General features: G+C 42.1%; 1 protein-coding gene across 1 annotated transcript in view; it reads right to left on the minus strand.

The window, feature by feature from the left end:
• Positions 1-15,384, minus strand: part of RNF217 (ring finger protein 217) — a 49,213-nt gene extending 33,829 nt beyond the window's left edge. The window contains exon 1 of the mRNA XM_083435165.1: positions 15,320-15,384. The gene's annotated coding sequence lies outside the window, so the exon portion shown is untranslated. The remainder of the gene's footprint in view (positions 1-15,319) is intronic.
• Between the last annotated feature and the right edge of the window lie 6 nt (positions 15,385-15,390).

Genomic DNA, 15,390 nt, shown 5'->3' on the forward strand with positions numbered 1-15,390 from the left:
CTTTTACAGGAAATATGAAAGCCCAAATAACAAACTTATTTTTATTTTGAAGAAAGAAACTGATGTTCTTATAATTCATCTGTTTTCAAGGGATTTTAAGTTAATACTGGTTCAGAGCAAATGTTCTCTCATCAATGCATACCAGCCTTTTCAACCTATAACAGCACATTTTCAGAAACACCTTTTAGGTTATCAGCTGATTAAGATCCAAGAGAAGGAAGCCTCTCTGTAGTTCAAGTGCTTTATCTTAAATGATCTCAGAATGAACTTTTTAGCTCCCTAAAAATTAATTAATTCTTAATCATACACAGCTTCAAAGTATATGAAATCTAGAGTTTGATCCAATTTTCTTTTTTTTGGTGCTGTGTGGTGGATCAGCAGCTAAGCATTTCTCATTTGGCACAATCAGTAATAGTAATTTCCATAGTCTATAATGCCTCTTAGTAGCGCATCTGTGATTCTGTACTGCATCAGAACATCAAAGATACACCCCTGATACTGCTTGTTATGCTGCAGTTGCACTGAACGAAGTTGCAAATCTAAAGTAAATCCAGGAATTCAAAGTTTGTGAAATAAGGCTAATCTTCCAACCTTTGTACAACCTTTACTCTAATTGTAGTAGAATGAAGGCACAATGTGCATGAAGGTACAAGCATCTTATGCAAAAGCTGTTCATATACAAGTTGTGTAAGCACAGGAATTTAATTTCTGAAATGTGTATCTAAAATTAAACACTTACAGCTTTAGCACCTGTATGGTTGGGAATTCCCCAAAAAGCAAGCATTCATCCAACCACTTTAAGCAACTGCAGGCTGCTTGGCAAGCACAATATTTAAATCCTAAATGTTTATGCCAAGGGAAATTGTCTTCTACAGCCAATGCTTAACACAGGTAACAATCCCTCTTGCTAGGACTGCAATTTCCCTTTCAGTCGTCTTTCCATTCTGATGACACATTTCCACAACAACATTTGCTTCCCAGGACTTCCAAGTTCTTTCCACCTATAATCCAACTATACAGTCAGTCAGTAACTTTGGAAAAGAGCCAACAGCTAGTGGGACACAATAAGACAACCAAATACAAAACCATGCCAAATTCAAGCTGCAAACATTCCTTTGCAGCTATGGCTTGAATTCAGTGCAATTTGAAGCTTTCCCTGTCTCATGCCTGACATCATATGGATGAACAGGTGAGCAGGGTTGGGTAAAATGAGCAAGCAGAACAAAGGTAAACATAATCAGGCTGTGGGCCAGAGGTTCCCTACTGCTGCAAATGAGGATCCACCCCCCCCCCAAGTTTCAAGCTCTATATAGATATCTAACTATAACTAATGCACAAAACACTGTGTATCACTGTACACCTTGAGTGTTGGCCTTAGTAAGCTAGTTGCCTAGGAGTTGCTATCCTGCCCAAATAAATGACTAACTTCAATCCTGAAATAGTTTGCTCCTGTTATTTTTTTATACTCAAAGCCAGTGATTTTGAACACGAATCCTTGAATATGGGACTCAGTGCCAGTGGGAACTAGCACCCAACCTCTCTCAAACATGGAGAGCAAGACCAACATGAAAATCACGAAACAGCTTATTTAAGGCAGCAGTCACATAATGCCCCAGAAGTGTTTCTAAATTTAACAGTGTACCAATACACCAAACTGCATGGTACTTTGTTAGCACCTACAACTGTCATAGTCTCAGAACTTCATGAAATTTAAAAGCAGCTTATTTTCTATTATAACACCAGACATTATCTTTGAATTAGACAGTCACTGTAGGTCCTTTTTCAGCTAGACTGCAATTGCACATTAACAGATGTCTAGCTAATAAATTGACAAGATTTAGCCAAAATATTCCAACACAAAAGAATAACATCTGTAACATGGAACTCTGGTTATATCTGGGGAGTCTTTATGGAGATGTTGGAAGACTAACATGCTAAGGAAAGAAAGCAGACGACAGCGGGGGAGAGCAACACGGGAAAATAGCATAATAGCTTAGGATGATTTAACATTAATGTGTAGTAGATGGGCACAACCATAAATTAAGTGTAAATACTATTTACACCGCAGGTTTTTCCCCTAGCTAGAATGAAATCATATGGTAGAAGGTGAAGTGAGTATTAAGCAACGACAGTACCTTGACCCTCGTGGTCAGAGGAGCTCTACCAGTTTTTCTGTTGTGGTGCCTATCTATTGTTCTACCAGCTGATATTCACTAGACCCTCTGTATTGTTTCAGGAGACCAGTAAAAACATCACCCTATTAATTTCAGTGGGTCTACTCTAAGTGTGATTGAGTTGGCTACTTCTTTGGTTAGTTAAGAAGGCCTCTGGCTGAGCACTTTGTTTGACTGAAAGCTTTTGAGGTTTTTGTTATTGCTGTCACTAGTTGCTACTGCTGTTAACATCAACAAGCTAATATGATGTTTTTTATTATAGCCTTTAGCTTTTCTTGATTTGTCAGCATAATGAACTCTTTTAAAAGAAAGAATATATATATATGAAGATAGAATATATATAGAGAGAGAAAGAGACCCTTAATGTGTAGCTGTATGTGGAAGACTGCTACCAGGAAAAATTGAAAAGATAGAAGCACAGAATGCTAACTTTTACAGAGTCATGCTACTGGCCCATCTAGATCAGTATTTCCAACATAGACTGGTAGTGGCTCACCAGGATTTTGGGATGGGTTGTCTCCCAGTCCTACCCAGAGATGACAGGGATTGAACCTGGAACCTGCTGAATGCAAAGCAGATGCTATACCACTGAGCTATTGCCCTTCCCCAAAAGGGAAAGGGGGGGGTGTGAACTCCTTTCATCAAACCACTTTCATAGGGAAATCAGACACCTTTTTCTGTGGAAGGAGTTCTCTCTAGTGGGGTAGGATTACCATCACCAAGGGAAAGAAACCCATATCCATGGTCATCTGTTGAGATTCCTGCATTGCTGGGAGTTGGATGAGATGACCCTCAGGGTCCCTTCCAAATCTACAATTCTATGATGCCTAAATCCTCATACTTGTCGAAATCCCTTCTCACTACACAGTACCTTCCTTCCTGGAGAGTTTCTAAGGTAACTTTGCTCCTAGTTCTGAAATGAACAGGGCTGCAGACAAGATAATGCAATACTACTCCAGGATACATCCTTGCGCTATTTCGGTCATCAAACTCCACATTAAAATATTCTGAGAATTGGTTGTGCATGTAGCAGGAAAACCCCAGCAAGTTAGATTTCTGTTAATAGCAATCCTTGAAAAGTACACATTGCAAATACCACCTGGATGTGACTAAAGCATATGAAATAGTATCCAGATCTACTCTCTACAGGAACAAGTGAATTTAGTGCACTAGACTGAGCTCTGGAAAAACAATCCTGAATCCAGTAAAGTCCCAAGCTGTGAGCCTGGATTAAAAACAAACAAAAAACCTCACACACTTCCAAAACAGCACTTATGCCTTATTTGGTTTAAGTAATTGCCCAAGAACGTGTAAAAAATAAGAGGTGTCAGGGAGGAAACAGAATATACAGACCAGATACAATGTTCATTTTTTTTTGCTATTGCAAAAACAATGTACTCCATAGGCACATAAAGCCATATTGCTAAGTGCACTCTTTACACAATGATATTTTAGGCATCTGTTCGTATACACAGAGGCAAATAATTCTTGACAAGTTGAGATGACATACAGAAGTTTTGTCTGGAGAGGCTGATAAGATTATTTGTTTTCCAACCCCAGTCACATGGATTCTAGACCTGAAGATTCCTGGGCAAGCAAGCAATTCCTCCAGATGTTCAACTGGAAAACAGTTCTTTCTGAACGCCAAAACAATGTATCTGATGTTGGAGAAATGTTTCCTGCGGTTTGGGTGTTCTGGTAAATAGGATTTGTCTGTGTTCATTGACATTTCCTAGGCCACTAGAAGGATGACACATATGGACATTACAAAACATTCTGTTGATGGAATTGTTGGAATGCTGTACCATCCAGGAAAGGAAAGCTGTTGTCTTAAAATAATATCTGTGTCCTCCACACAGTTTTTCTTTCCAACGCCTGCCTGAGATGAAAGATACTATATCACATCCTGCAAAGGCACGGAGGAAGAGAAGCAGGCCAGCCATATCGGCTGGAAGGGGTGAATGTACACAGAGGATAATAAAGTTAAGGGGACCCCTGACCATTAGGTCCAGTCGGGGGTTGCGGCACTCATCTCGCTTTATTAGCCGAGGGAGCCGGCGTACAGCTTCCGGGTCATGTGGCCAGCATGACTAAGCCACTTCTGGCGAACCAGAGCAGCGCACGGAAACACCGTTTACCTTCCCACCGGAACGGTACCTATTTATCTACTTGCACTTTGACATGCTTTCGAACTGCTAAGTTGGCAGGAGCAGGGACCGAGCAATGGGACCTCACCCCGTCGCAGGGATTCGAACCGCCAACCTTCTAATCAGCAAGTCCTAGGCTCTGTGGTTTAACCCACAGCGCCACCCACATCAGAGGATAGGCAGATATTAAATCAGGGGTGGGCAACTTCTGGTACTCAGCTAGCATGGCCAATGGTCAGGGACAATGAGTTATAGACCAGCAAAATCTGGAAGGCCACAGGTTCCCCAACCCTGTACTAAAGTATCTCCCAGCTCCACTTTCAACCACAGCTAAAACACAATCGGTTCAGTTTACTAACAACTTCCTTGTGGTCATCAGTCAATCTGTAAGAAAAACCTTACATCACATTCCTCATACAATGAGAATGAGATGGGGAGTAGGAATTACCGTACTTCACATGACGTATAACTGACGTGGAATTCACTTGCATAATCTTCATGAACACAAATGTAGTTTAAGAAGACTTTCCTATGGTGTCATGAGGCTTGCTATCAAACTGTGCCTTTCATGAAGGTTTAGTTTTGAGTTTTGGGTTTTTCTCTTCTTATATTAAAGTGGTGGGGGACGGACTTCCCATTGTGAGGAATAGAGAACACGAGGTTTTGGAGGCAAGCAGGATGCCACATGCATTCATTTCCTGACCCACGAGACCTCAGCAATTGCACAATCTGCACCACACATCCACTGTCAAAATGAAGCAATGTCTGAAGTTCTCGGGGATGGCATCTAAATTGTCTCCTGCAATTACTGCATCTGTCTGGGTGTCTATAGAAAGTCTGGTAGCTCTGATGTTATTAGTTTACATTACAGCAATTATCTTCTCAGCCACAAACTTCAAAAAAAATAATCAAAAACAATTCATGCAATTTTATAAAGGAAAAATCTGTCAGTGTAATACTGCTACCAAGTTTTAGTTTTCCTTAGAAAACTAGCACTGAGATTTCAAGGTATTAAAGCAAGACCTGGATCATGTGAAAACCAGGCAACCAATTTAACAGGAAACCTATTTAACAGGAAACCTATTAAAAAGATATTTAGAATCCAAATATTTCTTACTGGGTTGGATCAAGACCTTAATTATTCTTAGAACAGACCCACAAAAATCAACGGGACTTGACTGACTAAAGCTCCACTGATTTCAGCGCATCTACTCCAAGCATAGCCAAGTACAGAGTCAGCCCACTGCATGTCTCCACACACTCAAATGTGTAGCATTCATACTCAGTGCTAGTGGCCCCCAGGAAAATGCACACATGAATAGTGAAAAGGTTCAGATGCTTCTGCAAGGAAAAGGTTTTGGACAGTTTTTGAGTGGAAATATCACTGTCAGAACCACTCTTAGCAGAAGGCAACAGCACACTTGAGCTTTTTCCTCCCCCCCCCCTTGTGCAAATTAATTGAAACAAACAATGTAGTTTATTGTACAAAGCTCACATATACATGTACAAAACTCACATACACGTACATTAGTAACAGATATGACCTCCGCTATTTTTAAGCAGTATTTGAACACAGTTTGGCATGGCGTCTACTAGTTTTGAACAGTCACTGTTGATTTTCGGATCCCTGTACCACACTTGAATCAGTGCCTGAATGAGCTTCTCCATAGCTGTACAGTCTACAGCTCACAAATTCTCAATGGAATTTATGTCCAGGGAATTCCCTGGCCAATCAAGTACCTTTATTTGCTGCTCTGTCATGAATTTCTTCACCACTTTCGATGTGTGACAGGAGGCTAGGTCCTGCTGCAATATCCCTGTACCGCCAGGATACCTCTTTTCCAGCTCTGGAATAACTCTCTTTCATAGAACCTCAATATATTGTGGCGAGTGCATCATTCCTTCTATTGGCTGCAGGCTTCTGACACCATAATGATCAACAGACTTTTCGTGTTTGTTTTGAGTACAGGATTACGAGTAAGATAGAAAACATGCTTTGTTTCAATTAATTTGCACATGAACTTTTGAATTCTGATCCCTGAGAAACTTTTCCTGTTCTACAAGATCCTTTAAAAACACTTTATGTTGTTGCTCCTGCATTATGCATGTTTATGTTATCAATTATAAACTAGATGGTATAATTAATAAGAGCTGGTTTAGTGTAGTGGCCGGAGTGCACAGGGAAGGCCCAGGTTCAAATTCACTCAGCCATGAACTCCTTAAAGAAGTGTGGGGTAATAACTGTGTCAATTATTAGACAGCCCTAGTGTAATAAACTCTAACATGTCCTTTGTCTAGCCTTGGGGTGGCACAAGTTTCAATACGGAAGCAATTGGAGATAATAGTAAAATACCATGCTATGTCACGGAGCAGCATTACATCAATGAAACACACAAGGTGGTCAAACCAGAGTCAATTCAGTCATGTTACCTATGGGGTTCTAGTTTTGATAGAGGACAGGAAGCTAAAAGCAGCAAGATGGCACAGTAGCAAAGCTTCTTATCTGCAGATGAAAACGGCAAAAGCCTTCCACTAATTAGCTGCTGGGCATGTTCTCTCCCACCTACTGAGCCCAATGTGCATGCGGGTGGGAAAACAGGTCTGGCTAAAGAGGCTCTGCTGAAGCAGTGACTCAGCTTGTTATTTGCTCAGTGCTCAGAATCATGCCCAGCTGTACTTGATGAAGACATGAGCCTCTATCCCCAGCCCATGTCTGTTTTTCCTATGAATTTTCTCTATGATGCTGCCTGTCTCTCTCTGCACCATGAATCAAGTATCGCCGAGTAGCATTTTAGTATGTCAACAAATATGGCCAGATTCAACTAGCAAGTCGCAATAGTGGAAGACAATGCAAGGCTTCCCCCTAATACAACAGTTTTTTTTTCACCCCCTCCTTTCCTTCTGGGAGTCCCCAGAATGTGTGTGTTGGGGGAACCCCAACACCCCCATGTATGTGTGTTGGGGGAACCCCAGAACAGCTCATGTGGCAGGGGGTGCGGAGAGGGGAGACTGAATGTCTGGCAAGCTGAAATGCTTGCACTGATGGAACAATCTGCTTAGCACTACACTGAATTCCTCCCTGCAGACTATTTATTTCAAATGTTGATCTACTGCCTCTCATTAAAATCAGAGCAAGGCAGAGGATACTGTCAATATAAAACAGGAATTCAAAAACTATCCTATATGCTATAAAAACAATCCAATCCAACAAAATTCCATCCAGCACAGCCAACTCAGCTCTCTTGAGGAAGAGAGATGCATGGAGGAAGTAGAGGAGCAACTTGGCACTGGGAAAAGGCGGCCCGAAAGAGGCGCCCAAACATGAAGCCCTAGCCTCTGCCAACACTATATGCCACCACCGGGAGCAAAGTCTACAGCCCAAGAGCCATGCACACATATCAATAAAAATAGATATTTTGCGGGGAGCAGGGTGTTTCTGGTGTATTATAAAAAGGTATTTTGTATTGGGTAAGAGCTTTTTGTATATCTTTGGACAGATATGGGAGGGGGGAGAAAAAGAAAAGTGGGAGGCATCTAAAGAAAACTAGGGAGCTTACTTTCCGTTATGAAATGGAAGGCAGGAGAAATCATGAAGAAAAAGTATACATGAATAGCCAACAGTTGCAGAGAGAAGGTCAGGTGAGCCAAAGCTCAGAATGAACTCAGGCTTCCAAGAGAGGTTATAAACAATGGAAAAGGGTTCTTTGGCTATGTTCGGAGCAAGAGGAAGAAGCAGCAAGTAGTGGGTCCCTTGCATGGAGAAATGTTATTGAGGACAGAGAGAAGGCAGAACTGTTCAACACCTACTTTGCCTGTGTTTTCACCCAAAAGGAAAGCAGTGCCCAACCGGCTGGTAACAGAATAAATGATGCAAGGAGGAAAGTACAGCCCAAGATAGGAAACAATGTGGTAAAGGAACACAAGCTTAACCTGAGTCCACACTGTGATGTAGCAGCAGAAAAAACTAATGCTATTCTATGTTTCAGCAACAAAAGTATAGTGTCCCAATCAAGGGAAGTAAAAGTACCACTCTATTCTGCATTGGTCAGACCACACCTGCAGTACCATGTCCAGTTCTGGGCACCACAATTTAAGATACAGTGGTACCTCAGGTTAAGTACTTAATTCATTCCAGAGGTCCGTTCTTAACCTGAAATTGTTCTTAACCTGAAGCACCACTTTAGCTAATGGGGCCTCCTGCTGCTGCCGCGCCGCCAGAGCACGATTTCTGTTCTTATCCTGAAGCACTATTTCTGGGTTAGTGGAGTCTGTAACATGAACTGTATGTAACCTGAAGCGTATGTAACCCGAGGTACCACTGTATTAGGATATTAACAAACTGGAATGCATTCAGAGCAGGGTGACCAAGATTATAAAGGATCTGGAAACCAAGTCTTATGAGGAACAGTTGAAGGAGTTGGGTATGTTTCGTCTGGTACAGCGGAGACTGAGAGGAAAAATGATAACCATCTTCAAAGGGCTGTCACATGAAAGGTGGAGCAAACCTGTTTTCTCCTACTCCGGAGGCTAGAACCTGAACCAATGGCTTCAAGTTACAAGAAGGCAGATTCCAACTAAGCATCAGTAAGAACTTTGACAATGGAACAGAGTCCCTTGAGAAGTGGTGAACTGTCCTTCCTTGGCTGTTTTTAAGCAAAGGTTGGATGGCCACCTGTCATGTATGATTTGGTTGAAATTCCTGCATGGCAGGAGGTTGGACTAGATAATCCTCAGGGTTGCTTCCAACTTTACAATTCTATTATTCTATTCTATGAAAAAACAATGTATCATATATTTATCAACCAGGGACCTAAAACAATTTCAGGTTATGTTAATGCACGAATGAACTTGCATTAAAGACTGGGTCTTTATTTTTATTCATTTCACAACATTTATATACCACTTACTCAAACAAAAAGACCTCTAAAACAATATCTTGATAATCTTTGTATCTATTTTGGATTGTAAGCTCCTCAAGAAGGGATCCGTCTCTTAGTCTGCAAAGCTTTGTGCTGCATATTGATGGCATTATATAAATAATAATAAAAATAATGTGCAGCGCTGTGGAATATAAAGTTTTGCAGTGTAAATATTTACACTTGTGCTAGCACTGCAGAACATCATGATAAAGGATACTGAAGAATATGCATCGTCAGAATAAATTGTGTCTATTTTAGAGCGAAAGCAGCTTCCCTCAGGCATTCAGTCTGAATGTGGAAAGGGGCAATCAGTAATACATAGGCAAGTCCCACTCCCGCATTGCTGCTGCCTGCACCAGCTACACTCCCCAGTCACTGTGTGATCAGCATCCATCTGAAGGAAGCTACTAACCATGCACTGATTAGGCCCAGGGGTCAGCAACCTTTTTCAGCCGTGGGCCGGTCCACCATCTCTCAGACCATGTGGTGGGCCGGAGTGTGTGTGTGTGTGTGTGTGTGTGTGTATATATATATATATTGGGGGGGGGGGGTGAACGAATTCCTATGTGCCACAAATAACCTAGAGATGCATTTTAAATAAAAGGACACATTCTACTCATGTAAAAACACACTGATTCCCGGACTGTCCACGGGCCAGATTGAGAAGGCGATTGGGCCGCATCCGGCCCCCGGGCCTTAGGTTGCCTACCCCTGGGTTAGGTAGTATTCTGATGGCCCAAGGACCAACTCACAAATTCCTGCTTGTGTTCAAATTACAGAGAGCAAGGGTATAAATTTAAGAGAGTTGTACATTCTGGGATATGAAACTAAAGAGAACACAGAAATCCTGTTTGTTTGCCCATCAATTCATTCTATACATATATCCATGAAGTTTCTAGTCTTAATAACTGCATTCGTGATCTTGATTCAATAAGCTTACAACTACGTTTTTCAGTCCTGCCAGAAGCTTTCCTTCTTTCTTCCAGTGCTGAACTTGAGTGGCACAAACATGACTGTTTTTCAAGCAACTGTGAAGCCTTATAAGTGACTAAAAATACACCTATTCTATCTCAGTAGTCCATACTAAAGAATAACCTTGGTATAAATAACACCATTTATATAAAATAAAGCATTAGGCACAAATACCTATGTGGCTGGTTGTTTTTAAATCTCAACACGAAATTAAAAGACATTTAACTTATAATAATATTTATTTATTTATTTATACCCCACCCACTCTGGGCAACTCCCAGCAGAATATTGAAAACACAATAAAACATCAAACATTAAAAAAAATCCCTAAAAAGGAATTTTAAAAGCAACTTTTAAATGACCTTAACAGTCAATTAAAATTTGGTTTGAAACAATTTATCATAGTACTCGGATCCACTTTTTATTGTGCAACCGCTCTCTCCCTGTCCCTTAAACATTACCTTGCCATTTCAAATTGCTGTAAATGTCACTCCTGATTTGGATCTTGAACTCATGTGTTAGCTTTATGCAAGCTATTTAGGCCTGAGAGGCAGAATGTAAAGGAAGGGGCTGGCACACAAGCCCCCTCTCTGAGGCATGCTGTAACTGTGTGTGGTGACCACACAATGGCAGGCAGTGGGGATGAGCACGCTAGCTCCATCTACCTCATCAACATTTCATGGGCCCTCATGCAGGGCCCACCAAATACATTTTGCTGCCTCAGGGGAAGGACAATACTGTACTCCCCTATTTTGCAAATGAAAGCTGACCGGATTGGTTGGCAAATCTTACTTTGACACTGGCAGTGAGACCTCCACTACACTCAAAGGCTGCAATTGTGGGGTGCAGAGCAGATCATATGGCACACCCATCTCTGTCCACTCCTTGCTCTTCTGCATTTGCCACCCGAGGTGGTTGCCTCACTCTGACTCATGGTAGAGCTGGCCCTGATTCTATGCATTTAATGGTGACAGTCTGAAGCTGGGAGCCTCCTGTACTCAGAGTCCTGAATTTCTAAGGTTCTAAAATATACAGAGAGCCTGCCCGAGTACATAAGGCTCCCAACTTCAGACAGCCTCAGGGAGTTGGAAGGTGACAAGAACAAATAGGTGGAGCTAGCATGCTTATCTCACTTCCCCCTTGTGTGTTTACTAAATGAAGCTACAGAACATCCAAAAAGGGCTAGAGTGAATCCAAGTATGCTCCTTCCATGAGGAATACCAGGCATTTATCCTTATTCAAACTTTATATCTTGGTGATGATGTGCCAAGCTCTACAGTAAACAAATGAACAGTTTCTAATTTTCAAGGCCCCAGAATGTACTAGTCCTTTACTAGCACTGTAAAAACAATCCCTTTGCCATTCCTGGCCTGAACAACCAGTCTTTCCCTACCACCTGCTTCAAGCCAGCACACGACCAACACATGTTTTCAAGTATGACACTTATAGAATGATATCATGCAGAATATTTTCCCTGCTTCCTCACCAAGCGATTCTGCTTAGTGAGCACATGGTTGTGTAGTGAAGCTGCCACAATTCTGTGCTTTTGGTATGAATCGAAAGAGCACCCAGTTGTTTCATTCCTGCAAGCTCATCTCATTTCGTAAAGTGATATTACTCCTGTCTTTCACCAGCCACACAAAGCACATGCCATATTCTATGGAATAACACTAACCGAAATAGGGTTTATGAAAAGTGAAGCAGGTGCTCTTAACAAATACTCACCTTTCCAACCAACTACCCCCGCCCCTGCCTTCATTTAGATGCACAGCATATTCTCAGCTAAATATTTGCTCAAGTCTTTGCAAGACTTGGACCTATGGACTTAGCTGTGCAAAAGATTCTGTGCTGATGTGGGTCACTTTGACCTCCATACATCAGTCCTGCTTGCCAGCACCAGTCCACAGAGTACATAAGTTCTCCAGCAGGTCAAACATCTGAAATACCATTCAGTTCATTTCCATGCATCTGGGGAATGAGATGCAAACTGATTCATTAGAGCAGAGGTGAAGAACCTTGGGATGAGGGACCAAATGTGGTCTGTCAGGCCTTTCTATCTGGCTCTTGGGATTCTCACTAGACCACATCTATTTCCAGGCCACACTTCTTTACCAGGACTGCTCTGTGTCTCAAGAGCTTCTGCCTGCCTGACACATGTCCATGAACTGTGACCTCTAGCTTGTCTGGATGGAGATGTGTGTGTGCATGCAGAGACTCTCATCTTTTGCATGGCTGAAATGTGGCCTCCGGTACAAAGGAAATCATCAAATCTATGCCCACCTTTGCCTCTGACCCCACCTGTCACTGGTATGTGGTCCATGGAAGGTTTCCCATTAGAGTATGTGGTCCTTGGGCTATAAAGGATTCCTTACTCACTTTGAGCCTTACACTGGGAAAAAGATGTTTGGTTCTAATCAGCATTTTGTTTCATGCACACACACTGATGCTGACTTCTACCAGACCCTCTGAAAAGAAAATGTTTCTAAAGCAGTGAAAAACAGAAATCAAGGACAAGTTCCCATTCTGTTCAGTTAAGTTCCTCCTTCCTCAGTAAAGGTGGGAAGGGGAAACGACCTGTCCACAATTAAACAAGGAATAGAAACAAAGAGGTATTTTGGTTTTCCATTTTGGTTATTTGGAAGAAATGAACTGTGGATCAGGTAAAAAAAATAATTACACCCATTTTAGACAGAGGCATAAAGTTGAAGATTCAGAACTTTCAATCCTGGAAAAGTCTTCTAACAGCAGAAAGAGTTTTGCTGGGCCCTGGGTCTATACTGCTAAATTTAAATTTAACTAAAACATCACTGCCTATCCTCCCTGGCACCATGTACAGATGTGAAACTTTGTGGAAGAAAAAAACAGGTTTGTGGGGTGTGTTTTTTTAAAAAACAACAACACTACTTTCCCCTTCAAATAAGTTCCTTTGGACAAGTTGCTTAAACCCTCTTCAGGTGTAGAAAAGGCTCCCCACTTCAGAGGTTCAGCTCCCAACACATGGAGGGCTGTGGGAACAAGAAAAGTGATGCTCCAGAGAGCCTGGGAGAGCACTTCCTACTCTTTCTTTCATTCGATGGTTTCTTGAAGATGGGCTTTGAAAGACAGAATCAGCTTCCTAGCCATGTATGCAGACTCTTCCTCCCTCACCTTGATGCTTCCTCTAAAAATTGCCACAAATACCCAGAGAACAGACTATTTATACTGTGCCCTCTCTTGGACAAATCAAGCATGGAACACTCAAAGTTGCAAGTGGTGTGCAGTGCAACACTGATCTAACACATCATCATTGCAGGCCGGGATTATTGAGAGATCAAATATGAAATACTTCTGAAATTGCAACATACTCGGCACTATTATTGCTTATGACATACAACTTGAACAAATTAAATACCAGTACCTTACAATTAAATAACCAGCTTGCTTATATAGGTATGTGATCACTTGCTGCTCCTTTTGTTTTGCTGTCATCAGTCAGAAATACCACTAAGAAGTTGCAGCAACACATTTAACAAATCTGTTGAGAACCTGTCATTTTAAACAGGAAGACAGATGCAGAGTTGGATTAAAAAAAAAAACTCTAGATAAAAGTACTCCTTCCTTCTGATTAAATACTTGGAAAAGTGACACAAGTCTCTCAAAGCTGTACAGGCCTCTCTAAGTTTTACCTTTGCCTCTGTGACACTTAGAAAGGGAAAGGACTGGGAAATTTTATACAACACAACGAGGAAGTGCACATATCAGTAAACACTATCAGCAAGTCCACATTCCGACAGTCTTGAAAGACCTGAATTTGTTATGAAGCTGAAAAATCACAAGATCAAGCTCAAAGGGGTGGGGTTCAAACAGAAATAATTTAGCCCCAGAACTGAGCATGGGAATTTCCTAAGGATGCTGCTCAACTAATTCTATTCTAGTCAGAGAAGACCCACTGAAAATTACGAAAACACTCTAACCACACACACCACACCACATTGGTGGTTTATCAGTATAGACAAGATGAAGACTCCAAATTCACTCCATTCATTAAACATTCTGTATGACTAACATAAAAATGATCAACAGCATATTGGAAACAGCTGTTCTTTTTGAAATACATCTCATTACTTTATGGAATTGCAGTTGATCTTAGTAAGGTCTGTGATTTTTAATCCTTCCCCCTCCCCCTTAATGATCAGTATGGTAATCCATGTCTTCTTGTATTGGTTTTTTGCAGAAACAGAAATGCAAGCAGCAGCTCTGGCATGGAAATATGTACAGAGCTTGTGTACATGTACAAAAACACAAACGCCAGCTAAGATTTCCTATAGCAGTGAGTAAAGTCGCAATAGACAGAAGGCAGTTAACCTCCTGAATAACAGATGCATTATCTAGTCTTTGTACTGCCTTCAATGGCCCATATGACCTTCCGCAGCGATAAGGAATCAGCTGATATTAAATCAACACACTCCCCCACAAAGGAGACATTAGGATCTGAGGCCAGGCTATTGTGTTTGTATCTCCTGGGGTGGGTGAAGGGAACAAACCTACACAGTGGATGGCTTTTTCCTCCTTACAGGGAAATGGAAATGGGTTTGTCCTCACAACTGAACAGGCCAAACACTGACATATGGGAAAGGAGCAGAAGATTTGCCCCCCACCCCCAACAACAAATCACAATAGTGATTTACAGCACCATCTTAGCCATGTCTACTCATGAGACCTACTCAATGGGCTGGGTTCCTGGGCGAGTGTGGGGTTAAGCATTGCAGCCTCCATGGGAAAAGCCATTCACACAATCCTGGAAGTGGCAACTTGCTTCTTGGCGGCCTTGTACCCCCACCCCCCACCCCAGACCAGTGTGGGGAATGGCAAGCAGGAAAGGCACTCTGCACATGTTCAGAGCCCTAACAGCTGTTCTAGAGCTGAGCTCACTTGCTTCTGATCTGAGGTGGGGAGAGGCCAGACTAGGGCATAACCTTGGAAGTTGCAACGGCAGGAGAACAGTGGCGTTGACCTAGTATCCTTGGAGCAAGGAGGGAAGACCGCAGGCCTGCAGGCGAAAGGAGCTGAGGGGGGAAAGGCAGAGCCAGGGCAGAAAGCGGGCGAGGTGGGAGCGCGCCATGCTTACTTGCGAGCTGAGATAGAACTTGAGGCACTCCTCGCAGACGGGCTTCTTGCAGCAGGGCAAGGGCTTGAGGG

Source organism: Podarcis tiliguerta, assembly GCF_965153285.1.
Source record: "Podarcis tiliguerta genome assembly, chromosome: 3".
NCBI lineage: Eukaryota > Metazoa > Chordata > Lepidosauria > Squamata > Lacertidae > Podarcis > Podarcis tiliguerta.